This window comes from Carica papaya, chromosome 5 (assembly GCF_054855325.1).
Source record: "Carica papaya isolate Zhongbai chromosome 5, ASM5485532v1, whole genome shotgun sequence".
Classification (NCBI taxonomy): domain Eukaryota; kingdom Viridiplantae; phylum Streptophyta; class Magnoliopsida; order Brassicales; family Caricaceae; genus Carica; species Carica papaya.
In genome coordinates, this window is record NC_142313.1 from 19127677 (window position 1) to 19152554 (window position 24878).

General features: G+C 45.6%; 2 non-coding genes and 41 pseudogenes across 2 annotated transcripts; all 43 read left to right on the top strand.

Moving 5' to 3' along the window:
* Nucleotides 1-17: 17 nt before the first annotated feature.
* LOC148254107 (5S ribosomal RNA) lies at nt 18-137 on the top strand (annotated as a pseudogene).
* A 531-nt stretch (nt 138-668) lies between these two features.
* On the top strand, nt 669-787 carry LOC148254108 (5S ribosomal RNA; annotated as a pseudogene).
* A 558-nt stretch (nt 788-1345) lies between these two features.
* On the top strand, nt 1346-1464 carry LOC148254109 (5S ribosomal RNA; annotated as a pseudogene).
* Nucleotides 1465-1994: 530 nt separating this feature from the next.
* LOC148254110 (5S ribosomal RNA) lies at nt 1995-2113 on the top strand (annotated as a pseudogene).
* An 882-nt stretch (nt 2114-2995) lies between these two features.
* Nucleotides 2996-3114, top strand: LOC148254111 (5S ribosomal RNA; annotated as a pseudogene).
* Nucleotides 3115-3713: 599 nt separating this feature from the next.
* On the top strand, nt 3714-3832 carry LOC148254112 (5S ribosomal RNA; annotated as a pseudogene).
* A 561-nt stretch (nt 3833-4393) lies between these two features.
* LOC148254113 (5S ribosomal RNA) lies at nt 4394-4512 on the top strand (annotated as a pseudogene).
* Nucleotides 4513-5072: 560 nt separating this feature from the next.
* LOC148254114 (5S ribosomal RNA) lies at nt 5073-5191 on the top strand (annotated as a pseudogene).
* Nucleotides 5192-5749: 558 nt separating this feature from the next.
* LOC148254115 (5S ribosomal RNA) lies at nt 5750-5868 on the top strand (annotated as a pseudogene).
* Nucleotides 5869-6440: 572 nt separating this feature from the next.
* Nucleotides 6441-6559, top strand: LOC148254116 (5S ribosomal RNA; annotated as a pseudogene).
* Nucleotides 6560-6764: 205 nt separating this feature from the next.
* Nucleotides 6765-6883, top strand: LOC148254117 (5S ribosomal RNA; annotated as a pseudogene).
* A 563-nt stretch (nt 6884-7446) lies between these two features.
* On the top strand, nt 7447-7565 carry LOC148254118 (5S ribosomal RNA; annotated as a pseudogene).
* Nucleotides 7566-7771: 206 nt separating this feature from the next.
* LOC148254119 (5S ribosomal RNA) lies at nt 7772-7890 on the top strand (annotated as a pseudogene).
* Nucleotides 7891-8096: 206 nt separating this feature from the next.
* LOC148254120 (5S ribosomal RNA) lies at nt 8097-8215 on the top strand (annotated as a pseudogene).
* A 207-nt stretch (nt 8216-8422) lies between these two features.
* LOC148254121 (5S ribosomal RNA) lies at nt 8423-8540 on the top strand (annotated as a pseudogene).
* A 562-nt stretch (nt 8541-9102) lies between these two features.
* On the top strand, nt 9103-9221 carry LOC148254122 (5S ribosomal RNA; annotated as a pseudogene).
* Nucleotides 9222-9731: 510 nt separating this feature from the next.
* Nucleotides 9732-9850, top strand: LOC148254123 (5S ribosomal RNA; annotated as a pseudogene).
* Nucleotides 9851-10647: 797 nt separating this feature from the next.
* On the top strand, nt 10648-10766 carry LOC148254124 (5S ribosomal RNA; annotated as a pseudogene).
* Nucleotides 10767-12687: 1921 nt separating this feature from the next.
* Nucleotides 12688-12806, top strand: LOC148254125 (5S ribosomal RNA; annotated as a pseudogene).
* A 561-nt stretch (nt 12807-13367) lies between these two features.
* On the top strand, nt 13368-13486 carry LOC148254126 (5S ribosomal RNA; annotated as a pseudogene).
* Nucleotides 13487-13689: 203 nt separating this feature from the next.
* LOC148254127 (5S ribosomal RNA) lies at nt 13690-13808 on the top strand (annotated as a pseudogene).
* A 207-nt stretch (nt 13809-14015) lies between these two features.
* On the top strand, nt 14016-14134 carry LOC148254128 (5S ribosomal RNA; annotated as a pseudogene).
* A 204-nt stretch (nt 14135-14338) lies between these two features.
* Nucleotides 14339-14457, top strand: LOC148254129 (5S ribosomal RNA; annotated as a pseudogene).
* A 555-nt stretch (nt 14458-15012) lies between these two features.
* On the top strand, nt 15013-15131 carry LOC148254130 (5S ribosomal RNA). The gene has a single exon (XR_015819647.1). It is a non-coding gene; the product is annotated as a 5S ribosomal RNA (ribosomal RNA).
* Nucleotides 15132-15337: 206 nt separating this feature from the next.
* On the top strand, nt 15338-15456 carry LOC148254131 (5S ribosomal RNA; annotated as a pseudogene).
* Nucleotides 15457-15663: 207 nt separating this feature from the next.
* LOC148254132 (5S ribosomal RNA) lies at nt 15664-15782 on the top strand (annotated as a pseudogene).
* A 558-nt stretch (nt 15783-16340) lies between these two features.
* On the top strand, nt 16341-16460 carry LOC148254133 (5S ribosomal RNA; annotated as a pseudogene).
* Nucleotides 16461-16666: 206 nt separating this feature from the next.
* On the top strand, nt 16667-16785 carry LOC148254134 (5S ribosomal RNA; annotated as a pseudogene).
* A 561-nt stretch (nt 16786-17346) lies between these two features.
* LOC148254135 (5S ribosomal RNA) lies at nt 17347-17465 on the top strand (annotated as a pseudogene).
* A 206-nt stretch (nt 17466-17671) lies between these two features.
* On the top strand, nt 17672-17790 carry LOC148254136 (5S ribosomal RNA; annotated as a pseudogene).
* Nucleotides 17791-17998: 208 nt separating this feature from the next.
* LOC148254137 (5S ribosomal RNA) lies at nt 17999-18117 on the top strand (annotated as a pseudogene).
* A 205-nt stretch (nt 18118-18322) lies between these two features.
* Nucleotides 18323-18441, top strand: LOC148254138 (5S ribosomal RNA; annotated as a pseudogene).
* A 561-nt stretch (nt 18442-19002) lies between these two features.
* On the top strand, nt 19003-19121 carry LOC148254139 (5S ribosomal RNA; annotated as a pseudogene).
* Nucleotides 19122-19328: 207 nt separating this feature from the next.
* Nucleotides 19329-19447, top strand: LOC148254140 (5S ribosomal RNA; annotated as a pseudogene).
* A 206-nt stretch (nt 19448-19653) lies between these two features.
* LOC148254141 (5S ribosomal RNA) lies at nt 19654-19772 on the top strand (annotated as a pseudogene).
* A 206-nt stretch (nt 19773-19978) lies between these two features.
* LOC148254142 (5S ribosomal RNA) lies at nt 19979-20097 on the top strand (annotated as a pseudogene).
* A 207-nt stretch (nt 20098-20304) lies between these two features.
* LOC148254143 (5S ribosomal RNA) lies at nt 20305-20423 on the top strand. Its single transcript, XR_015820197.1, has one exon. It is a non-coding gene; the product is annotated as a 5S ribosomal RNA (ribosomal RNA).
* A 529-nt stretch (nt 20424-20952) lies between these two features.
* LOC148254144 (5S ribosomal RNA) lies at nt 20953-21070 on the top strand (annotated as a pseudogene).
* A 559-nt stretch (nt 21071-21629) lies between these two features.
* LOC148254145 (5S ribosomal RNA) lies at nt 21630-21748 on the top strand (annotated as a pseudogene).
* A 559-nt stretch (nt 21749-22307) lies between these two features.
* LOC148254146 (5S ribosomal RNA) lies at nt 22308-22426 on the top strand (annotated as a pseudogene).
* Nucleotides 22427-22632: 206 nt separating this feature from the next.
* Nucleotides 22633-22751, top strand: LOC148254147 (5S ribosomal RNA; annotated as a pseudogene).
* Nucleotides 22752-22956: 205 nt separating this feature from the next.
* On the top strand, nt 22957-23075 carry LOC148254148 (5S ribosomal RNA; annotated as a pseudogene).
* A 561-nt stretch (nt 23076-23636) lies between these two features.
* LOC148254149 (5S ribosomal RNA) lies at nt 23637-23755 on the top strand (annotated as a pseudogene).
* The last annotated feature ends 1123 nt before the right edge of the window (nt 23756-24878 follow it).

The window sequence follows — 24878 nt, forward strand, 5'->3', positions numbered from 1 at the left end:
GCAGCGCGAAATTAAACAGGTGCGATCATACCAGCCTTAATGAACCGGATCCCATAAGAAACTCCGCAATTAAGTGTGCTTGGGCGAGAGTAGTACTCGGATGGTTGACTTCTTGGAAAGTCCTCGTGTCGCACCAATTTTTTTTCAGACGGGTCGTTCGACGTTCGCGCGACTGCAGCTATGGTCCGCTGGTTTATACGAAAATGTGAGTCAAGAAGCAGGGACGTTTTAATCGATATTAGAATGAGAAGGAGATGTGCAGCGTGAACGCACAAGGAAACAAATGATGGGAGGGGGGAAAAAAGGAGAAGAAGTGTATGTATTTTCAGCGCGAAATGAAACAGGTGCAATCATACCAGCACAAATGCACCGGATCCCATCAGTACTCCGCAGTTAGGTGTGCTTTGGTGAAAGTAATGCAAGGATGGGTTAGCTCCTGGGAAGTTCTCGTGTTGCACCCATTTTCTTTTTCAGATAAGCTGCTCAACGTTACGCGCGTCTGGAACTATGGTCTACTGGTTTATACGCAAATGTGAGTCAAGATGCAGGGGCATTTTAATTGATATTAGAACGAGAAGGAGAGGTGAAGTGTGAACGCACCAGGAAACAAATGACGGGAGGGGGAAGAAAGGAGAAGGAATGTATGTATTTGCAGGGTGAAATTAAACAGGTGAGATCATACCAGCACTAATGCACCGGATCCCATCAGAACTCTGCAGTTAAGTGTGCTTGGGCAAGAGTAGTACTCAGATCGCTGACCTCCTGGGAAGTCCTCGTGTTGCACCCATTATTTTTCGGATGGGTCGTTCGACGTAAAGCGCGATGGAATTATGAACCGCTGGTTCATTCGCAAAGGTGAATCACGGTGCCGGAGTATTTTTCTTGATATTAGAACGAGAAGAAGAGATAGAGAGTGCACGCACAAGGAAACAAATGACGGGAGGGGGACGGAAGGAGAAAGAGTGTATGTATTTGCAGCGCAGAATGAAACAGGAGCGATCATACCAGCACTAATGCAACGGATTCTATCAGAACTACGCAGTTAAGGGTGCTTGGGCGAGAGTAGTACTAGGTTGGGTGACCTCCTGCAAAGTCCTTATATTTCACCCACTTTCTTTGGAAGTCCTCGTGTTGCACACATTTTTTTGCAGATGATTCTTTCGACGTTACGCGCGACTTGAATTATGGTCGGCAGGTTTATTCGGAAATGTGAGTCACGGCGCCGTGGCATTTTACTTGATATTAGAACGAGAACGGGAGGTGCAGTGCGCACGCACAAGAAAACAAATGACGGGAGGGGGAAGAAAGGAGAAGGAGTGTATGTATTTGCAGAGCGAAATTAAACAGGTGCGATCATACCAGCACTAATGCACCGGATCCCATCTTAACTCCGCAGTTAAGTGTGCTTGGGAGAGAGTAGTACTCGGATGGGTGACCTCTTGGGAAGTCCTCGTGTCGCACCAATTTTTTTTCAGACGGGTCGTTCGACATTACACGCGACTGGAACTATTTTTCGCTGCTTTATATGCAAATGTGAGTCAAGAAGAAGGGGCATTTTAATCGATATTAGAACGAGAAGGAGAGGTGCAGTGTGAACCCATAAGGAAACAAATGATGGGAGGGGGGAGGGAAGGAGAAGGAGTGTATGTATTTTCAGCACGAAATGAAACAGGTGCGATCATACAGCACAAATGCACTGGATCCTATCAGAACTCTGCAGTTAAGTGTGCTTTGGCGAAAGTACTACAAGGATGGGTTACCTCCTGGGAAGTGCTCGTGTTGCACCCATTTTTTTTTCAGATAGGTAGTTCGACTTTACGCGCAACTGGAACTATGGTCCACTAGTTTATATGCAAATATGAGTCAAGACGCAGGGGAATTTTAATTGATATTAGAACGAGAACGGGAGGTGAAGTGTGAACGCACCAGGAAACAAATGACGGAAGGGGGAATAAAGGAGAAGGAGTGTATGTATTTGCAGCGCACAATTAAACAGGTGTGATCATACCAGCACTAATGCACCGGATCACATCAGAACTCTGCAGTTAAGTTATCTTGGGTGAGAGTAGTACTCGGATGGGTGACCTCCTGGGAAGTCCTCGTGTTGCACAAATTTTTTTTCAGACGGGTCGTTCGATGTTACGCGCGACTGGAACTATGGTCCGCTGGTTGATACGCAAATGTGAATCAAGAAGCAGGGGCATTTTAATCGATATTAGAACGAGAAGAAGAGATGCAGTGTGAATGCACAAGAAAACAAATGACGGGAGGGGGGAGGGAAGGAGAAGGAGTGTATGTATTTTCAGCACGAAATGAAACATGTGCGATCATACCAGCACAAATACACCGGATCCCATCAGAACTCCCCACTTAAGTGTTCTTTGGCGAAATTACTACAAGGATGGGTTACCTCCTGGGAAGTTCTCGTGTTGCACCCATTTTATTTTCGGATGGGTCGTTCAACGTTACGCACGAATGGAATTATGAACCACTGTTCATTCGAAAAGGTGAGTCACGGTGTCGGGGCATTTTAATTGATATTAGAACGAGAAGGAGAGATGCAGAGTGCACGCACAAGGAAACAAATGACGGGAGGGGGGAAGGAAGGAGAAAGAGTGTATGTATTTGCAGCGCAGAGTGAAACATGAGCGATCATACCAGAACTAATGCAACGGATTCTATTAGAACTCCGCGGTTAAGGGTGCTTGGGCGAGAGTAGTACTAGGATGGGTGACCTCCTGCGAAGTCCTTATATTTCACCTTTTTTCTTGGGAAGTCCTGTTGCACCCATTTTTTTGCAGATGATTCTTTCGACGTTACGCACGACTTGAATTATGGTCCGCATGTTTATTCGCAAATGTGAGTCACGGTGTCGTGGCATTTTACTTGATATTAGAACGAGAACGGGAGGTGCAGTGCTCACGCACAAGGAAACAAATGATGGGAGGGGGAAGAAAAGAGAATGAGTGTATCTATTTGCAGCGCGAAATTAAACATGTGCGATCATATCAGTACTAATGCACCGGGTCCCATCAGAACTCCGCAGTTAAGTGTGCTTGGACGAGAGTAGTACTCGGATAGGTGACCTCCTAGGAAGTCCTCGTGTCGCATCAATTTTTTTTCAGACGGGTCGTTCGATGTTACGCGCGACTGGAACTATGGTCGGAAGTCCTCGTGTCGCACTAATTTTTTTTCATACGGGTCGTTCGACGTTACACGCGACTGAAACTATGGTCCGTGGGTTTATACGCAAATGTGAGTCAAGAAGCATGGGCATTTTAATGGATATTAGAACCAGAAGGAGAGGTGCAGTGTGAACGCACGAGGAAACAAATGACGGGAGGGGGAAGAAAGGAGGAGTGTATGTATTTACAGCGCGAAGTTAAACAAGTGTTATCATACCAGCAAAAAATGCACCGTATCCCATCAGAACTCCGCAGTTAAGTGTGCTCGGGCGAGAGTAGTACTCAGAACGGTGACCTCCTGGGAAGTCCTCATGTTGCGCCCAATTTTTTTCGGATGGGTCGTTTGACATTACGCACAAATAGAATTATGAACCGCTGGTTCATTCGCAAAGGTGAGTCACGGTGGCGGGGCATTTTAATTAATATTAGAACGAGAAGGAGAGGTGAAGTGTGAACGCACCAGAAAACAAATAACGGGAGGGGGAAGAAAGTAGAAGGAGTGTATGTATTTACAGCGCGAAATGAAACAGGTGCGATCATACCAACACTAATTCACCGTATCCCATCAGAACTCCGAAGTTAAGTGTGCTTGGGCGAGAGTAGTACTCGGATGGGTGACCTCCTAGGAAGTTCTCGTGTTGCACTCATTTTTTTTCGGATGGGTCGTTCGACGTTATGCAAGAATGGAATTATGAACCGCTGGTTCATTCGCAAAGGTGAGTCATGGTGCCGGGGCATTTTACTTGATATTAGAGCGAGAAGGAGAGATGCAGAGTGCACGCACAAGGAAACAAATGACGGGAGGGGGGATGGAAGGAGAAAGAGTGTATGTATTTGCAGTGCAGAATGAAACATGAGCGACTATACCAGCACTAATGCAACGGATTCTATCAGAACTCTGCAAGTTTAGGGAGCTTGGGCGAGAGTAGTACTAGGATGGGTTACCTCCTGCGAAGTCCTTATTTTTCACCCATTCTCTTGGGAAGTCCTCGTGTTGCACCCATTTTTTTGCTGATGATTCTTTCGACATTACGCACTACTTGAATTATGGTCCGCAAGTTTATTCGCAAATATGAGTCACGGTGCCGTGGCATTTTACTTGATATTAGGATGAGAAATGGAGGTGCAGTGCGCACGCACAAGGAAACAAATAACGGGAGAGGGAAGAAAGAAAAAGGAGTGTATGTATTTACAGCGCGAAATTAAATAGGTGCGATTATACCAGCACTAATGCACCGGATCCCATCAGAACTCCGCTATGAAGTGTGCTTGGGCAAGAGTAGTACTCGGATGGGTGACCTCCTAGGAAGTCCTCGTGTCGCACCAATTTTTTTTCAGACGGGTCGTTCGACGTTACGCGCGACTGGAGTTATGATCTGCTGGTTTATACGAAAATGTCAGTTAAGAAGCAGGGGAATTTTAATCGATATTAGAACGAGAAGGAGAGGTGCAGTGTGAACGCACAAGGAAACAAATGACGGGAGGGGGGAGAGAAGGAGAAGGAGTGTTCGTATTTTCAGCACGAAATGAAACAGGTGCAATCATACCAGCACTAATTCAACGGATTGTATCAGAACTCCGTAGGTAAGGGTGCTTTGGCGAGAGTAGTACTTGGATGGGTTACCTCCTGCGAAGTCCTTATATTTCACCCATTTTTTTGTAAAGTCCTCGTGTTGCATCCATTTTTTTGCAGATGATTCTTTCGACGTTATGCGCGACTTTAATTATGGTCCGCAGGTTTATTCGCAAATGTGAGTCACGGCGCCATGGAATTTTACTTGATATTTGAACGAGAACGAGAGGTGCAATGCGCACGCACAAGGAAACAAATGACGGGAGGGGGAAGAAAGTAGAAGGAGTGTACGTATTTGAAACGCGAAATTAAATAGGTGTGATCATACCAGCACTAATATACCGTATCCCATAAAAATTCCGCAATTAAGTGTGCTTGGGTGAGTTAAGTACTCGGATGGGTGACCTCTTGGGAAGTTCTCGTGTTGCATCCATTTTTTTTCGGATGGGTCGTTCGACGTTACGCGTGAATGGAATTATGAACCGCTGGTTCATTCGCAAAGGTGAGTCACGGTGCCGGGGCATTTTACTTGATATTAGAACGAGAATGAGAGATGCAGAGTGCACGCACAAGGAAATAAATGACGGGAGGGGGGATGGAAGGAGAAAGAGTGTATGTATTTGCAGCGCCGAATGAAACATGAGCGATCATACCAGCACTAATGCAACGGATTCTATCAGAACTCTGCAAGTTAAGGGTGCTTGGGCGAGAGTAGTACAAGGATGGGTTACCTCTTGTGAAGTCCTTATATTTCACCCATTTTTTTGGGAATTCCTCGTGTTGCACCCATTTTTTTGTAGATGATTCTTTCGACGTTACGCGCGACTTGAATTATGGTCCGTAAGTTTATTCCCAAATGTGAGTCACGGCGCCTTGGCATTTTACTTGATATTTGAACGAGAACGGGAGGTGCAATGCGCACGCAAAAGGAAACAAATGACGGGAGTGGGAAGAAAGGAGGAGTGTATGTATTTGCAGCGCGAAATTAAACATGTGCGATCACACCAGCACTAATGCACCGGATCCCATCAGAACTCCGCAGTTTAGTTTGCTTGGGCGAAAGAAGTACTCAGATGGGTGGCCTCTTGGGAAGACCTCTTGTTGCACCAATTTTTGTTCGGATGGGTCGTTCGACGTTACGCGCGAATGGAATTTTTTTTCGGATGGGTCGTTCGACGTTACGCGCAAAGGTGAGTCACGGTGCCGGGTAATTTTACATGATTTTAGAACGAGAAGGAGAGATGCAAGTGCACGCACAAGGAAACAAATGACGGGAGGGGGGATGGAAGGAGAAAGAGTGTATGTATTTGCAGCACAGAATGAAACATGAGCGATCATACCAGCACTAATGCAACGAATTCTATTAGAACTCCGCAAGTTAAGGGTGCTTGGGCGAGAGTAGTACTAGGATGGGTGACCTCCTGCGAAGTCCTTATATTTCACCCACTTTCTTGGGAGGTCCTTGTGTTGCACCCATTTTTTTGCAGATGATTCTTTCATCGTTACGTTCGACATGAATTATGGTCCGCAAGTTATATTCGCAAATGTGAGTCACGGCACCATGGCATTTTACTTGATATTATAACGAGAACAGGAGGCGCAATGCGCACACACTTGCAAACAAATGACGGGAGGGGGAAGAAAGGAGAATGAGTGTATGTATTTGCAGTGCAAAATTTAACCGGTGAGATCATACCGGCACTAATACACCGGATCCCTTCAGAACTCCGAATTTAAGTGTGCTTGGGCGAGAGTAGTACTCGGATGGGTGACCTCCTGGGAAGTCCTTGTGTTGCACCCATTTTTTTGCAGATGATTCTTTCGACGTTTTGCGCGACTTGAATTATGGTCCGCAGGTTTATTCGCAAATGTGAGTCACGACGCCGTGGAATTTTACTTGATATTAGAACGAGAACGGGAGGTACAGTGTGCACGCACAAGGAAACAAATGACGGGAGGGGAAAGAAATGAGAAGGAGTGTATGTATTTGCAGTGCAGAATTAAACAGGTGCCATCATACCAGCACTAATGCACCGGATCCCATCAGAACTACGCAGTGAAGTGTGTTTAGGCGAGAGTAGTACTCGGATGGCTGACCTCCTGGGAAGTCCTCGTGTCACACCAATTTTTTTTCAGACGGGTCGTTCGACGTTACGCGCGACTGGAGCTATGGTCCACTGGTTTATACGCAAATATGAGTGAAGAAGCAGGGGCATTTTAATCGATATTAGAACGAGAAGGAGAGGTGTAGTGTGAACGCACAAGGAAACAAATGACGGGAGGGGGGATTGAGGGAGAAAGAGTGTGTATGTATTTGCAGCAGAGAATGAAACATGAGCGATCATACCAGCACTAATGCAACGGATTCTATCAGAACTACGCAAGTTAAGGGTGCTTGGGCGAGAGTAGTACTAGGATGGATTACCTCCTGCGAAGTCCTTGTATTTCACCAATTTTCTTGGGAAGTCCTCGTGTTGCACCCATTTTTTTGCAGATGATTTTTTCGACGTTACACGCGACTTGAATTATGGTCCGCAGGTTTATTCCCAAATGTGAGTCACGGCGCCGTGGCATTTTACTTGATATTAAAACGAGAACGGGAGGTGTAGTGCGCACGCAAAAGGAAACAAATGACGGGAGGGGGAAGAAAGGAGAAGGAGTGTATGTATTTGCAGCGCGAAATTAAACAAGTGCGATCATACCAGCACTAATGCACTGGATCCCATCAGAACTCCGCAGTTAAGTGTGCTTGGACGAGAGTTGTACTCGAATGGGTGAGCTCCTGGGAAGTCCTCTTGTTACACCCATTTTTTTTCAGATGGGTCGTTTGACGTTACGCGCGAATAGAATTATGAACCGCTAGTTCATTCGCAAAGGTGAGTCACGGTGCCGGGTAATTTTACTTGATATTAGAACGATAAGGAGAGATTCAGAGTGTACGCACAAGGAAACAAATGATGGGAGGGGGGATGGAAGGAGAAAGAGTGTATGTATTTGCAGCAAAGAATGAAACATGAGCGATCATACTAGCACTAATGCAACGGATTCCATCAGAATTCCGCAGGTAAGGTTTCTTGGGCGAGAGTAGTACTCGAATGGGTGACCTCCTGGGAAGACCTCGTGTCGCACCAATTTTTTTTCAGACGGGTCGTTCGACATTACGCGCGACTAGAACTATGGTCCGCTGGTTTATACGCAAATGTGAGTCAAGAAGCAGGGGCATTTTAATCGATATTAAAACGAGTAAGAGAGGTGCAGTGTGGACGCACAAGGAAACAAATGATGGGAGGGGAGAGGAAAGGAGAAGGAGTGTATTTATTTTCAGCATGAAATGAAACAGGTGCGATCACACCAGCACAAATGCACTGGATCCCATCAGAAATCCGCAATTAATTGTGCTTTGGCGAAAGTAGTACAAGGATGGGTTACCTCCTGGGAAGTTCTCGTGTTGCACCCATTTTTTTTTTCAGATGGGTCGTTCGACGTTACGCGCGACTGAAATTATGGTCCGCTGGTTTATACAGAAATGTGAGTCAAGACGCCGGAGCATTTTATTTGATATTAGAACGAGAAGGAGAGGTGAAGTGTGATCGCACCAGGAAACAAATAACGGGAGGGGGAAGAAAAGAGAAGGAGTGTATGTATTTGCAGCACGAAATGAAACAGGTGTGATCATACCAGCACTAATGCACCTGATCCCATCAGAACTTCGCAGTTAAGTGTGCTTGGGCGAGAGTAGTTCTCGGATGGGTGACCTCTTGGGAAGTCCCTATGTGCACCTATTTTTTTTCAGATGGGTCGTTCGACGTTACGCGCGAATGGAATGATGAACAGCTAGTTCATTCGCAAAGGTGAGTCACGGTGCCGGGACATTTTACTTGATATTAGAACGAGAATGAGAGATGCAGAGTGCACGCACAATGAAACAAATGACGGGAGGGGGGATGGAAGGAGAAAAAGTGTATGTATTTGCAGGGCAAAATGAAACATGAGGGATCATACCAGCACTAATGCAACAGATTCTATCAGAACTCTGCAAGTTAAGGGTGCATGGGCAAGAGTAGTACTAGGATGGGTGACCTCCTGCGAAGTCTTTATATTTCACCCATTTTCTTGGGAAGTCCTCGTGTTGCACCCATTTTTTTGCAGATGATTCTTTCGACGTTATGCGCGACTGGAACTATGGTCCGCTGGTTTATACGCAATTGTGAGTCAAGAAGCAGAGGCATTTTAATCGATATTAGAACGAGAAGGAGGGGTGCAGTGTGAACGCACAAGGAAACAAATGATGGGAGGGGGGAGGGAAGGAGAAGGAGTGTATGTATTTTCAGAACAAAATGAAATAGGTGCGATCATACCAGCACAAATGCACCGTATCCCATCAAAACTCCGCAGTTAAGTGTGCTTTTGCGAAAGTAGTACAAGGATGGGTTACCTCCTGGGAAGTTCTCGTGTTGCACTCATTTCTTTTTCAGATGGGTCATTCGACATTACGCGCGACTGGAACTATGGTCCGCTGGTTTATACGCAAATGTGAGTCAAGACGCATGGGCATTTTAAATGATATTAGAACGAGAAGAAGAGGTGAAGTGTGAACACACCATGAAACAAATGACGAGAGGGGGAAGAAAGGAGAAGGAGTGTATGTATTTGCAGCGCGAACATACCAGCACTAATGCACCGGATCTGAACTCTGCAGTTAAGTGTGTTTGGGCGAGAGTAGTACACGGATGGGTCACCTCTTGGGAAGTCCTCGTGTTGCACCCATTTTTTTTCAGATGGGTCGTTCGACCTTACGCGCGACTGGAACTATTTTTGGCTGGTTTATACGCAAATGTGAGTCAAGAAGCAGGGGCATTTTGATCGATATTAGAACGAGAAAGAGAGGTGCAGTGTGAACGCACAAGGAAACAAATGATGGGAGGGGAGAGGGAAGGAGAAGGAGTGTATGAATTTTCAACACGAAATGAAACAGGTGCGATCATACCAGCACAAATGCACCGGATCCCATCAGAACTCCGCAGTTAAGTGTGATTTGGCGAAAGTAGTACAAGGATGGTTTACCTCCTAGGAAGTTCTCGTGATGCACCCATTTTTTTTTCAGATGGGCCGTTCGATGTTACGCGCGACTAGAACAATGGTCTGCTGGTTTATACCCAAATGTGAGTCAAGACGCATGGGCATTTTAATTGATATTAGAACGAGAAGGAGAGGTGAAGTGTGAACGCACTAGGAAACAAATGATGGGAGGAAAAACAAATGAAGTGTGACCTCCTACGAAGTCCTTATATTTCACCCATTTCCTTGGGAAGTCCTCCTGTTCCACCTATTTTTTTCGGATGGGTCGTTCGACGTTACGCGCGAATGGAATTATGAATCGCTGGTTCATTCGTAAAGGTTAGTCATGGTGCCGGGGTATTTTACTTGATATTAGAACGAGAAGGAGAGATACAGAGTGCACGCACAATGAAACAAATGACGGGAGGGGGGATGGAAGGAGAAAGAGTGTATTTATTTGCAGCGCAGAATGAAACATGAGCTATCATACCATAACTAATGCATCGGATTCTATCAGAACTCGGCAAGTTAAGGGTGCTTGGGCGAGAGTAGTACTCGGATGGGTTACCTCCTGCGAAGCCCTTATATTTCACCCATTTTCTTGGGAAGTCCTCGTGTTGCACCCATTTTTTTGCAGATGATTCTTTCGACGTTACGTGCGACTTCAATTATGGTCCGCAGGTTTATTTGCAAATGTAAGTCACGGCGCCGTGGCATTTTACTTGATATTTGAACGAGAACGGGAGGTGCAGTGCGCACGCACAAGGAAACAAATGACGTGAGGGGGAAGAAAGGAGAAGGAGTGAATGTATTTGCAGCGCGAAATTAACCAGGTGCGATCATACCAGCACTAATGCACTGGATGCCATCAGAACTCCGCAGTTAAGTGTGCTTGGGCGATAGTAGTACTCGAATGGGTGACCTCCTGGGAAGTTCTCGTGTTGCACCTATTTTTTTTCAGATGGGTCGTTCGACGTTACGCGGGAATATAATTATGAACCGCTGGTTCATTCGCAAAGGTGAGTCATGGTGCCGGTGCATTTTACTTGATATTAGAACGAGAATGAGAGATGCAGAGTGCACGCACAAGGAAACAAATGACGGGAGGGGGGATGGAAGGAGAAAAAGTGTATGTATTTGCAGTGCATAATGATACATGAGCGATCATACCAGAACTAATGCAAAAGATTTTATCAGAAGTCCGCAAGTTAAGGGTGCTTGGGCGAGAGTAGTACTAGGATGTGTTGCCTCCTTCGAAGTACTTATATTTCACCTATTTTCCTGGGAAGTCCTCGTGTTGCACTTATTTTTTTCCAGATGATTCTTTCGACGTTACGTGTGACTTGAATTATGGTCCGCAGGTTTATTTGCAAATGTGAGTCACGGCACCATGGCATTTTACTTGATATTTAAACCAGAACGTGAGGTGCAGTGCGCACGCACAAGGAAACAAATGACGGGAGGGGAAAGAAAGGAGAAGGAGTGTTTGTATTTGCAGCGCAAAATAAAACAGGTGCTATCATACCAACACTAATGCACCGGATTAAATCAGAACTCTGCAGTTAAGTGTGCTTGGGAGATAGTAGTACTCGGATGGGTGACCTCCTCCGAAGTACTCGTGTTGCACCCATTTTTTTTCGGATGGGTCATTTGACATTACGCACGAATGGAATTATGAACCGCTGGTTCATTCGCAAAGGTGAGTCACGGTGCCGGGGCATTTTACTTGATATTAGAACGAGAAGGAGAGATGCAGAGTGCATGCATAAGAAAACAAATGACGGGAGGGGGAATGAAAGGAGAAAGAGTGTATGTATTTGCAGCGCAGAATGAAACATGAGCTATCATACTAGCACTAATGCAACGGATTCTATCAGAACTCCGCAAGTTAAGGGTGCTTGGGCGAGAGTAGTACTAGGATGGGTGACCTCCTTCAAAGTACTTAAATTTCATCCATTTTCTTGGGAAGTTCTTGTGTAGCACCCATTTTCTTTTTCAGATGGGTCGTTCGACGTTACGCGCGACTTGAACTATGGTCTACTGGTTTATTCGCAAATGTGAGTCACGGTGTTGTGGCATTTTACTTGATTTTTGAACGAGAAGAAGAGGTGAAGTGTGAACGCACCAGGAAATAAATGACGGGAGGGGGAAGAAAGGAGAAGGAGTGGATGTATTTGAAGCGCGATATGAAACAAGTAGGATCATACCAGTACTAATGCACCATATCCCATCAGAACTCAGCAGTCAAATGTGCTTGGGCGAGAATAGTACTCGGATGGGTGACCGCCTGGGAAGTCCTTGTGTTGCACCCATTTTTTTTCGGATGGGTCGTTCGACGTTGCGTGCGAATGGAATTATGAATCGCTGGTTCATTCGTAAAGGTGAGTCACGGTGCCGGGGCATTTTACTTAATATTAGAACGAGAAGGAGAGATGCAGAGTGCACGCACAAGGAAATAAATGACGGGAGGGGGTTGGAAGGAGAAAGAGTGTATGTATTTGCAGCGCAGAATGAAACATGAGCGATCATACCAGAATTAATGCAAAGGATTTTATCAGAACTTCGCAAGTTAAGGGTGCTTGGGCGAGAGTAGTACTAAGATGGGTTAGCTCCTGTGAAGTCCTTATATTTCACCCATTTTCTTGGGAAGTCCTCGTGTTACACCCATTTTTTTGCAGATGATTGTTTCAACGTTATGCGCCAATTGAATTATGGTCCGCAGGTTTATTCGCAAATTGAGTCACGGCACCGTGGCATTTTACTTGATATTTGAACGAGAACGGGAGGTGTAGTGTGCACGCACAAAGAAACAAATGACGGGAGGAGAAAGAAAGGAGAAGGAGTGTATGTATTTGCAGCGCAAAATGAAACAGGTGCGATCATACCAGCACTAATGCACCGGATTACATCAGAACTCTGCAGTTAAGTGTGCTTAGGCGATAGTAGTACTTGGATGGGTGACCTCTTGGGAAGTCCTCGTGTTGCACCCATTTTTTTTCGGATGGGTCGTTCGACGTTACGCACGAATGTAATTATGAACCGCTGGTTCATTCGCAAAGGTGAGTCACGGTGCCGTGGTATTTTACTTGATATTAGAACGAGAAGGAGAGATGCAGAGTGCACGCACAAGGAAACAAATGACGGGAAGAGGGATGGAAGGAGAAAGAATGTATGTATTTGCAGCGCAGAATGAAACATGAGCGATCATACTAGAACTAATGCAACGGATTCTATCAGAACTCCGCAAGTTAAGGGTGCTTGGGCGAGACTAGTACTAGGATGGGTTACCTCCTGCGAAGTCCTTATATTTCACCCATTTTTTTGGGAAGTCCTCGTGTTGAACCCATTTTTTTGAAGATGATTCTTTCTACGTTACGCGCGACTTCAATTATGGTCCGCAGGTTTATTTGTAAATGTGAGTCACAGCGCCGTGGCATTTTACTTGATATTTGAACGAGAACGAGAGGTACAGTTCCCACGTACAAAGAAACGAATGACGGGAGGGGGAAGATAGGAGAAGGACTGTATGTATTTGCAGCGCAAAATTAAAAAGGTGTGATCATACCAGCACTAATGCACCGGATCCCATCAGAACTCCGTAGTTAAGCGTGCTTGAACGAGAGTAGTACTCGGATGGGTGACCTCCTGGGAAGTCTTCATGTCACAAATTTTTTTTAGACGGGTCGTTCGACGTTATGCGCGACTGGAACTATGATCTGCTGGTTTATACGCAAAAGTGAGTCAAGAAGCAGTGGCATTTTAATCTATATTAGAACGAGAAGAAGAGGTGCAGTGTGAACGCACAAGGAAACAAATTATGGGAGGGGGGAGGGAAAGAGAAGGAGTGTATGTATTTTCAGCGGGAAATGAAACAGGTGCGATCATACCAGCACAAATGCACCGGATCCCATCAGAACTCCGCAGTTAAGTGTGCTTTGGCGAAAGTAGTACAAGGATGGGTTACCTCGTGGGAAGTTCTCGTGTTGCATACATTTTTTTTTCATATGGGTCGTTCGATGTTACGCGCGACTGGAGCCATGATCCACTGGTTTATACGCAAATGTGAGTCAAGACGCAGGGGCATTTTAATTGATATTAGAACGAGAAGGAGAGGTGCAGTGTGAACGCACAAGGAAACAAATGATGGGAGGGGGGAGGAAAGGAGAAGGAGTGTATGTATTTTCAACACGAAATGAAAGAGGTGCGATCATACCAGCACAAATGCACCGGATCCCATCAGAACTGTGCAGTTAAGTGTGCTTTGGAGAAAGTAGTACAAGGATGGGTTACCTCCTGGGAAGTTCTCGTGTTGCACCCATTTTTTTTTTATGGGTCGTTCGACGTTATGAACGACTGGAACTATGGTCCGCTGGTTTATACGCAAATGTGAGTCAAGACGCAGGGGCATTTTAATTGATATTAGAACGAAAAGAAGAGGTGAAGTGTGAATGCACTAGGAAACAAATGACGGGAGGGGGAAGAAAGGAGAAGGAGTGTATGTATTTGCAGCGCGAAATGAAACAGGTGCGATGATACCAGCACTAATGCACCAGATCCCATCAGAACTACGCAGTCAAGTATGCTTGGGCGAGAATAGTACTCGGATGGGTGACCTCTTGGGAAATCATCTTGTTGCACACATTTTTTTCCGGATGGGTCGTTCGACGTTAGGCACGAATGGAATTATGAACCGCTGGTTCATTCGCAAAGGTGAGTCACGGTGCCGGGGCATTTTACTTTATATTAGAACGAGAAGGAGATGCAGAGTGCACGCACAAGGAAACAAATGACGGGAAGGGGGATTGAATGAGAAAGAGTGTATGAATTTGCAGCACAGAATGAAACATGAGAGATAATACAGCACTAACGCAATGGATTCTATCCGAACTCCACAAGTTAAGGGTGTTTGGGCGAGAGTAGTACTAGGATGGGTGACCTCCTGCGAAGTCCTTATATTTCACCCATTTTCTTGGGAAGTTCTCGTGTTGCACCCATTTTTTTGCAGATGATTTTTTCGACGTTACTCGCAACTTGAATTATGGTACGCAGATTTATTCGCAAATGTGAGTCACGACATCGTGGCATTTTACTTAATATTAGAACGAGAACGGGAGGTGCAGTGCGCACGCACAAGGAAACAAATGACGGGAGGGGGAAGAAAGGAGTAGTGTATGTATTTGCAATGCGAAATTAAAATGGTGCGATCATACCAGCACTAATGCACCGGATCCCATCAGAACTCCGCAGTTAAGAGTGCTTGGGCGAGAGTAGTACTCGGATTGGTGACCTCCTGGGAAGTCATCGTGTCGCACCAATTTTTTTTCAGACGGGTTGCTCGACGTTACGCGCGACTGTAACTTTGTTCTGCTGGTTTATACGAAAATGTGAGTCAAAAAGCAGGGGCATTTTAATCGAGATTAGAACGAGAATGAGAGGTGCAGTGTGAACGCACAAGGAAAAATATGATGGGAGGGGGGAGGGAAGGATAATGAGTGTATGTATTTTCAGTACGAAATGAAACTGGCGCGATCATACCAGCACAAATGCACCGGATCCCATCAGAACTCCGCAGTTAAGTGTGCTTTGGCGAAAGTAGTACAAGGATGGGTTACCTCCTGGGAAGTTCTCGTGTTGCACCCATTTCTTTTTTCAGATGGGTCGTTCGACTTTACGCGCGACTGGAACTAAGGTCTGCTGGTTTATACGCAAATGTGAGTCAAGACACAAGGGCATTTTAATTGATATTAGAATGAGAATGAGAGGTGAAGTATGAACGCACAAGGAAACAAATGACGGGAGGGGGAAGAAAGGAGAAGGATTTTATGTATTTGCCGAACGAAATTAAATAGGTGCGATCATACCAGCACTAATGCACTGGATCTCATCAGAACTCCTTAGTTAAGTGTTCTTGGACGAGAGTAGTACTCGGATGGGTGACCTCCTGGGAAGTCCTCGCGTCGCACTAATTTTTTTTCAGACGGGTCGTTCGACGTTACGCACGACTGCTACTAGGGTCTGCTGGTTTATACGCAAATGTGAGTCAAGAAGCTGAAGCATTTTAATCGATATTAGAACGAGAATGAGAGGTGCAGTGTGAACGCCCAAGGAAACAAATGATGGGAGGGGGAGGGAAGGAGAAGGAGTGTATGTAATTTCAGCACGAAATGAAACAATTGCGATCATACCAGCACTAATGCAACGGATTCTATCAGAACTCCGCATGTAAGGGTGCTTGGGCGAGAGTAGTACTAGGATGGGTTACCTCCTGCGAAGTCCTTATATTTCACCCATTTTCTTGGGAAGTCCTCGTGTTGCACACATTTTTTGCAGATGATTCTTTTGACGTTACGCGCGACATGAATTATGGTCTGCAGGTTTATTCGCAAATGTGAGTCACGGCACCGTGGCATTTTACTTGATATTTGAACGAGAACGGGAGGTGCAGTGCCCACACACAAGAAAAAAAATGATGGGAGGGGGAAGAAAGGAGAAGAAGTGCATGTATTTGCTGCGCGAAATTAAACAAGTGCGATCATACCAGCACTAATATACCGGATCCCATCTGAACTCCGCAGATTAAGTGTGTTTAGGCGAGAGTAGTACTCGTATGGGTGACCTCTTGGGAAGTTCTCGTATTGCACACATTTTTTTTTTAGATTGGTCGTTCGATGTTACGCGCGACTAGAACTTTGGTCTGCTGGTTTATACGCAAATGTGAGTCAAGACGCAGGGGCATTTTAATTGATATTAGAACGAGAAGGAGAGGTGAAGTGTGAACGCACCAGGAAACAAATGATGGGAGGGGGAAGAAAGGAGAAGGATTGTATATATTTGCAGAGCCAAATGAAACAGGTGCGATCATACCAGCACAAATGCACAGGATCCCATCAGAACTCCGTAGTCAAGTGTGCTTGGGTGAGAGTAGTACTCGGATGGGTGACCTCCTGGGAAGTCCTCGTGTTGCACCCATTTTTTCTCAGATCGGTCGTTTGACGTTACGCAGGAATGGAATTATGAACCGCTGGTTCATTCTCAAAGGTGAGTCACAGTGCCGGGGCATTTTACTTGATATTAGAATGAGAAGGAGAGATGCAGAGTGCACGCACAAGGAAACAAATGACGGGAAGGGGGATGGAAGGAGAAAGAGTGTATGTATTTGCAGCGTAGAATGAAATATAAGCGATCATACCAGCACTAATGCAACGGATTCTATCAGAACTCCACAAGTTAAGGGTGCTTGGGCGAGAGTAGTACTCGGATGGGTGACCTCCTGCGAAGTCCTTATATTTCACCCATTTTCTTGGGAAGTCTTCGTGTTGCACCCATTTTTTTACAGATGATTCTTTTGACGTTACGCGCGACTTTAATTATGGTCCGCAGGTTTATTCGTAAATGTGAGTCATGGCGCCGTGACATTTTACTTGATATTAGAACGAGAACGGGAGGTGCAGTGTGAACGCACAAGGAAACAAATGACGGAAGGGGGAAAAAAGGAGAAGGAGTTTATGTATTTGCATTGCGAAATTAAACAGGTGCGATCATACCAGCATTAATGCACCGGATCCCATCAGAACTCTGCAGTTAAGTGTGCTTAGGCGAGAGTAGTACTCGGATGGGTTGCCTCTTGGGAAGTCCTCGTGTCGCACCAATTTTTTTTCAGACGAGTCGTTCGACGTTACGCGCAACTGAAACTATGATCCGCTGGTTTATACGCAAATGTGAGTCAAGAAGCTGGGGCGTTTTAATCGATATTAGAACGAGAAGGAGAGGTGCAGTGTGAACGAACAAGGAAACAAATGATGGGAGGGGGGAGGGAAGGGGAAGGAGTGTATGTATTTTCAGCACAAAATGAAACAGGTGCGATCATACCAGCACAAATGCACCGGATCCCATCAGAACTCCGCAGTTAAGTGTGCTTCGGTGAAAGTAGTACAAGGATGGGTTACCTCTTGGGAAGTTCTCGAGTTGCACCCATTTTTTTTTTCAGATTGGTCGTTCGATGTTTCACGCGACTGGAACTATAGTTTCCTGGTTTATACGCAAATGTGAGTCGAGAAGTAGGGGAATTTTAATCGATATTAGAACGAGAAGGAGAGGTGCAGTGTGAACGCACAAGGAAACAAATGACGGGATGGGGGAGGGAAGGAGAAGGAGTGTATGTATTTTCAGCGCAGAATGAAACAGGTGCGATCATACCAGCACAAATGCATCGGATCCCATCAGAACTCCGCAATTAAGTGTGCTTTGGCGAAAGTAGTAAAAGGATGGGTTACCTCCTGGGAAGTTCTCGTGTTGCACCCATTTTTTTTTCAGGTGGCTCATTCGACGTTATGCGCGACTTTAATTATGGTCCGCAGGTTTATTCGTAAATATGAGTCACGGCGCCGTGGCATTTTACTTGATATTAGAACGAAAACGTGAGGTGTAGTCGAACGCACCAAGAAACAAATGACGGGATGGGGAAGAAAGGAGAAGGAGTTTATGTATTTGCAGCGTGAAATAAAACAGGTGCGATCATACCAGCACAAATGCACCGGATCCCATCAGAACTCCGCAGTTAAGTTTGCTTGGGCGAGAGTAGTACACGGATGGGTGACCTCCTAGGAAGTCCTAATGTTGCACCCATTTTTTTTCGGATGGGTCGTTCGACGTTACGCTCGAAAGGAATTATGAACCGCTGGTTCATTCGCAATGGTGAGTCACATTGCCGAGGTATTTTACTTGATATTAGAACGAGAAGGAGATATGCAGAGTGGACGCACAAGGAAACAAATGACAGGAGGGGGGATGGAAGGAGAAAGAGTGTATGTATTTGTAGCGCAGAATGAAACATGAGCGATCATAGCACCACTAATGCAACGGATTCTATAAGAACTCCGCCAGTTAAGGGTTCTTGGGCGAGAGTAGTACTATGATGGGTGAGTTCCTGCGAAGTCTTTATATTTCACCTATTTTTTTGGGAAGTCCTCGTGTTGCACCCGATTTTTTGCAGATGATTCTTTCAACGTTACGCGCGACTGAAATTATGGTCCGTAGGTTTATTCGCAAATGTGAGTCACGTCGCCGTGGCATTTTACTTGATATTTGAACAAGAAAGGGAGGTGCAGTGCGCACGCACAAGGAAACAAATGACCGAAGGGGGAAGAAAGGAGAATGAGTGTATGTATTTGCAGTGCGAAATTAAACAGATGCGATCATACCAGCACTAATGCACCGGATCCCATCAGATCTCCGCAGTTAAGTGTGCTTGAGCGAGAGTAGTACTCGGATGGGTGACCTCCAGTGAAGTCCTCGTGTCGCATCAATTTTTTTTTTCAGATGGGTCGTTCGACGTTACGCACGACTAGAACTATGGTCCGCTGGTTTATACGCAAATGTGAATCAAGACACAGGGACATTTTAATTGATATTGGAACGAGAAGGAGAGTTGAAGTGTGAACGCACCAGGAAACAAATGACGGGAGGGGGAAGAAATGAGAAGAGGTGTATGTATTTGCAGCGCGAAATGAAACAGGTGCGATCACACCAGCACTAATGCACCGTATCCCATCAGAACTCCGCAATGAAGTGTGCTTGGGCGAGAGTAGTACTCGGATGGGTGACCTCCTGGGAAGTTCTCGTGTTGCACTCATTTTTTTGCAAATGATTCTTTCGACATTGCGCGCGACTTGAATTATGGTCCGCAGCTTTATTCGCAAATGTGAGTCACGGCGCTATGGCATTTTACTTGATATTAGAACGAGAATGGGAGGTGCAGTGCGTACGCACAAGGAAACAAATGACGGGAGGGGGGATGGAGGGAGAAAGAGTGTATGTATTTGCAGCACAAAATTAAATTGGTGCGATCATACTAGCACTAAAGCACTGGATCCCATAAAAACTCCGTAGTTAAGTGTGCTTGGGCTAGAGTAGTGCTCAGATGGGTGACCTCCTGGGAAGTCCTCGTGTCGCACCAATTTTTTTTCCGACGAGTCGTTCGGAGTTACGCGCGACTTGAACTATGGTCCGCTAGTTTATACGCAAATGTGAGTCAAGAAGCAAGAGCATTTTAATCAATATTAGAACGAGAAGGAGTGGTGCAGTCTGAACGCACAAGGAAACAAATGATTGGAGGGGGGAGGGAAGGAGAAGGACTTTTTGTATTTTCAGCACGAAATGAAACAGGTGTGATCATACCAGCACAAATGCACTGGATCCCATCAGAACTTCGCGGTTAAGTGTGCTTTGGCGAGAGTAGTACAAGGATGGGTTACCTCTTGGGAAGTTCTTGTGTTGCACCCACTTTTTTTTTCAGATGGGTCGTTCGACGCTACACGCGACTGGAACTATGTTCCGCTGGTTTATACACAAATGTGAGTCAAGACGCAGGGGCATTTTAATTTATATTAGAACGAGAAGGAGAGGTGAAGTGTGGATGCAACATGAAACAAATGACGGGAGGGGGAAGAAAGGAGAAGGAGTGTATGTATTTTCAGCGCGAAATGAAACAGGTGCGATCATACAAGCACTAATGCACCGGATCCCATCAGAACTCCGCAGTCAAGTGTGCTTCGGCGAGAGTAGTACTCGAATGGGTGACCTCCTGGGAAGTTCTCGTGTTGCACCTATTTTTTTTCGGATGGGTCGTTCGACGTTAGCGCGAATGGAATTATGAACCGCTGGTTCATTTCCAAAGGTGAGTCACGGTGTCGGGGCATTTTACTTGATATTAGAACGAGAAGGAGAGATGCAGAGTGCACGCACAAGGAAACAAATGACGGGAGGGGGGTTGGAAGGAGAAAGAGTGCATGTATTTGCAGCGCAGAATGAAACATGAGCAATCAAACCAGCATTAATGCAACACATTCTATCTAACTCCGCGAGTTAAGGGTGCTTGGGCGAGAGTAGTACTAGGATGGGTGACCTCCTGCGAAGTCCTTATATTTCACCCATTATTTTGCAGATGATTATTTCGACGTTGCGCGAGACTAGAATTATAGTCCGCTGGTTTATACGCAAATGTGAGTCAAGACGCAGGGGCATTTTAATTGATATTAGAACGAGAAGGAGAGGTGAAGTGTGAACGCACCAGGAAACAAATGACGGGAGGGGGAAGAAAGGAGAAGGAGTGTATGTATTTGCAGCGCGAAATTAAATAGGTGCGATCATACCAGCACTAATGACCGGATCCCATCAAAACTCCGCAATTAAGTGTCCTTGGGCGAGAGTAGTACTCGGATGGGTGACCTCCTGGGAAGTCCTCGTGTTGTGCCCATTTTTTTTCGCTTGGGTCGTTCGACGTGATGCGCGAATGGAATTATGAACCCCTGGGTCATTAACGAAGGTGAGTCACGGTGCCGTGGCATTTTACTTGATATTAGAACGAGAATGAGAGATGCAGAGTGCTCGCACAGGGAAACAAATGACGGGAGGGGAATGGAAGGAGAAAGAGTGTATGTATTTGCAGCGCAGAATGAAACATGAGCGATCATACCAGCACTAATACAACGGATTCTATCAGAACTCCGCAAGTTAAAGGTGCTTTGGTGAGAGTAGTACTAGGATGGGTGACCTCCTGCGAAGTCCTTATATCTCACCCAGTTTCTTTGGAAGTCCTCGTGTTGCATCCATTTTTTTGTAGATGATATTTTCGACGTTACGCGGGAGTTGAATTATGGTCCGCAGGTTTATTCGCAAATGTGAGTCACGGCACTGTGGCATTTTTCTTGATATTTGAACAAGAACGAGAGGTGCAGTGCGCACGCACAAGGAAATAAATGACGGGAAGGGATGAAAGGAGAAGGAGATTATGTATTTGCAGCGCGAAATTAAACAGGTGGGATCATACTAGCACTAATGCACCGGATCCGATCAGAACTTCGCAGTTAAGTGTGCTTGGGCGAGAATAGTACTCGAATGGGTGACCTCCTGGGAAGCCCTCGTGTTGCACCCATTTTTTTCGGATGGGTCGTTCGATGTTACGCGCGAATCAAATTATGAACCGCTGGTTCATTCTCAAAGGTGAGTCACGGTGTTGGGGCATTTTACTTGATATTACAACGAGAAGGAGATATGCAGAGTGCATGCACAAGGAAACAAATGACGGGAGGGGGGATGGAAGGAGAAAGAGTGTATGTATTTGCAGCGCATAATGAAATATGAGCGATCATACAAACACTAATGCAACGGATTCTATCAGAACTCCACAGTTATGGGTGCTTGGGCGAGAGTAGTACTAGGATGGGTGACTTCTTGCGAAGTCCTTATATTTCACCCATTTTCTTGTGAAGTCCTCGTTTTGCACCCATTTTTTTGCAAATGATTCTTTCGACATTACGCGCGAGTTGAATATTGGTCCGCAGGTTTATTCGCAAATTTGAGTCATGGCGCCGTGGAAGTTTACTTGATATTTGAACGAGAACGGGAGGTGCAGTGCGCACGCACAAGGAAACAAATGACGGGAGGGGGAAGAAAGGAGAAGGTGTGTATGTATTTGCAGCACGAAATTAAACAGGTGCGGTCATACCAGCACTAATGCACCGGATCCCATCAGAACTCCGCAGTTAAGTGTGCTGGGGCGAGAGCATTACTCGGATAGGTGACCTCCTGGGAAGTCCTCGTGTCGCACCAATTTTTTTTCAGACGGTTCGTTCGACGTTACGCGCGACTGGAACTATGGTCCACTGGTTTATACGCAAATGTGAGTATAAAAGCAGGGGCATTTTAATCGATATTAGAACGAAGAGGAGAGGTGTAGTGTGAACGCACAAGGAAACAAATGATGGGAGGGGGGAGGGAAGGAGAAGGAGTGTATTTATTTTCACCACCAAATGAAACAGTTGTGATCATACCAGCACAAATGCACCGGATCCCATCAGAACTTTGTAGTTAAGTGCGCTTTGGCGAAAGTAGTACAAGGATGGGTTACCTCCTAGGAAGTTCTCGTGTTGCATCCATTTTTTTTTTCAGATGCGTCGTTCGACGTTATGCGCGACTAAAACTATGGTCCTCTGGTTTATACGCAAATGTGAGTCAAGACGCAGGAGCATTTTAATTGATATTAGAACGAGAAGGAGAGGTGAAGTGTGAACGCACCAGGAAACAAATTACGGGAGCAGGAAGAAAGGAGAAGTAGTATGTATTTGCATCGCGAAATGAAACAGGTGCGCTCATACAAGAACTAATGCACCGGCTCCCATCAGAACTCCTCAGTTAAGTGTGCTTGGGCGAGAGTAGTACTCAGATGGGTGTCCTGCTGGGAAGTCCTCGTATTGCACCCATTTTTTTTCGGATGGGTTGTTCGACGTTACGCACGAATGGAATTATGATCTGTTGGTTCATTCGCAAAGGTGAGTCACGGTGCCGGGGCATTTTATTTGATATTAGAACGAGAAGGAGAGATGCAGACTGCACGCACAAGGAAATAAATGACGGGAAGGGGGATGGAAGGAGAAAGAGTGTTTATATTTGCAGCGTAGAATGAAACATGAGTGATCATATCATAACTAATGCAACGGATTCTATCAGAACTCCGCAAGTTAAGGGTGCTTAGGCGAGAGTAGTACTAGGATGGGTGACCTCCTGCGAAGTCCTTATATTTTACCCATTTTCTTGGGAAGTTATCGTGTTGCACTCATTTTTTTGCATATGACTCTTTCGCCGTTACGCGGGACTTGAATTATGGTCCGCATGTTTATTCGCAAATGCGAGTCACGGCGCCGTGGCATTTTACTTGATATTTGAACGAGAACGGGAGCTGCAGTGCACACGCACAAGGAAACAAATGACGGGAGGGAGAAGAAAGGAGAAGGAGTTTATGTATTTGCAGTGCAAAATTAAATAGGTGCGATCATACCAGCACTAATGCACCGGATCCCTTAAGAACTACGCAGTTAAGTGTGCTTGGGCGAGAGTAGTACTCGTATGGGTGACCTCCTGGGAAGTCCTTGTGTCGCAATAATTTTTTTTCAAACGGGTTATTCGACATTACGCTCGACTAGAACTATGGTCCGCTGGTTTATACGCAAATGTGAGTCAAGAAGGAGGGGCATTTTAATCGATATTAGAACGAGAAAGAGAGGTGCATTGTGAACGCACAAGGAAACAAATGATGGGAGGGGGGAGGGAAGGAGAAAGAGTGTATGTATTTTCACCACGAAATGAAACAGGTGCGATCACATCAGCACAAATGCACCGGATCCCATCATAACTCCACAGTTTAGTTTGCTTTGGCGAAAGTAGTACAAGGATGGGTTACCTCCTGGGAAGTTTTCGTGTTGCACCCATTTTTTTTTTAGATGGGTCGTTCAACGTTACGAGCGACTGGAACTCTGGTCCGCTGGTTTATATGCAAATGTGAGTCAAGACGCAAGGGTATTTTAATTGATATTAGAACGAGAAGGAGAGGTGAAGTGTGAACGCATCAGGAAATAAATGATGGGAGGGGGAAGAAAGGAGAAGGAGTGTATGTATTTGCAGCGCGAAATGAAACAAGTGCGATCAAAGCAGCACTAATGCACCGGCTCCCATCAGAACAGCAGTTAAGTGTGCTTAGGCGAGAGTAGTACTCGGATGGGTGTCCTCCTGGGAAGTCCTCGTGGTGCACCCGTTTTTTTTCGGATGGGTCGTTCGAAGTTAACGTGTATGGAATTATGAACCGCTGGTTCATTTGCAAATGTGGGTCACGGTGCCGGGGCATTTTACTTGATATTTGAACGAGAAGGAGAGATGCAGAGTGCGTGCACAAGGAAACAAATGACGCGAGGGGGGATGGAAGAGAAAGAGTGTATGTATTTAGAACGCAGAATGAAACTTGAGCGATCATACTATCACTAATGCAACGGATTCTATCAGAACTCCGCAGTTAAGGGTGCTTGGGCGAGAGTAGTACTCGGATGGGTGACCTCCTGCAAAGTCCTTATATTTCACCCATTTTCTTAGGAAGTTCTCGTGTTGCACCTATTTTTTTTCAGATGATTCTTTCGACGTTACGCGTGACTTGAATTATGGTCCGCAGGTTTATTCGCAATTGTGAGTCACGGTGTCGTGGCATTTTACTTGATATTAGAACGAGAACGGGAGGT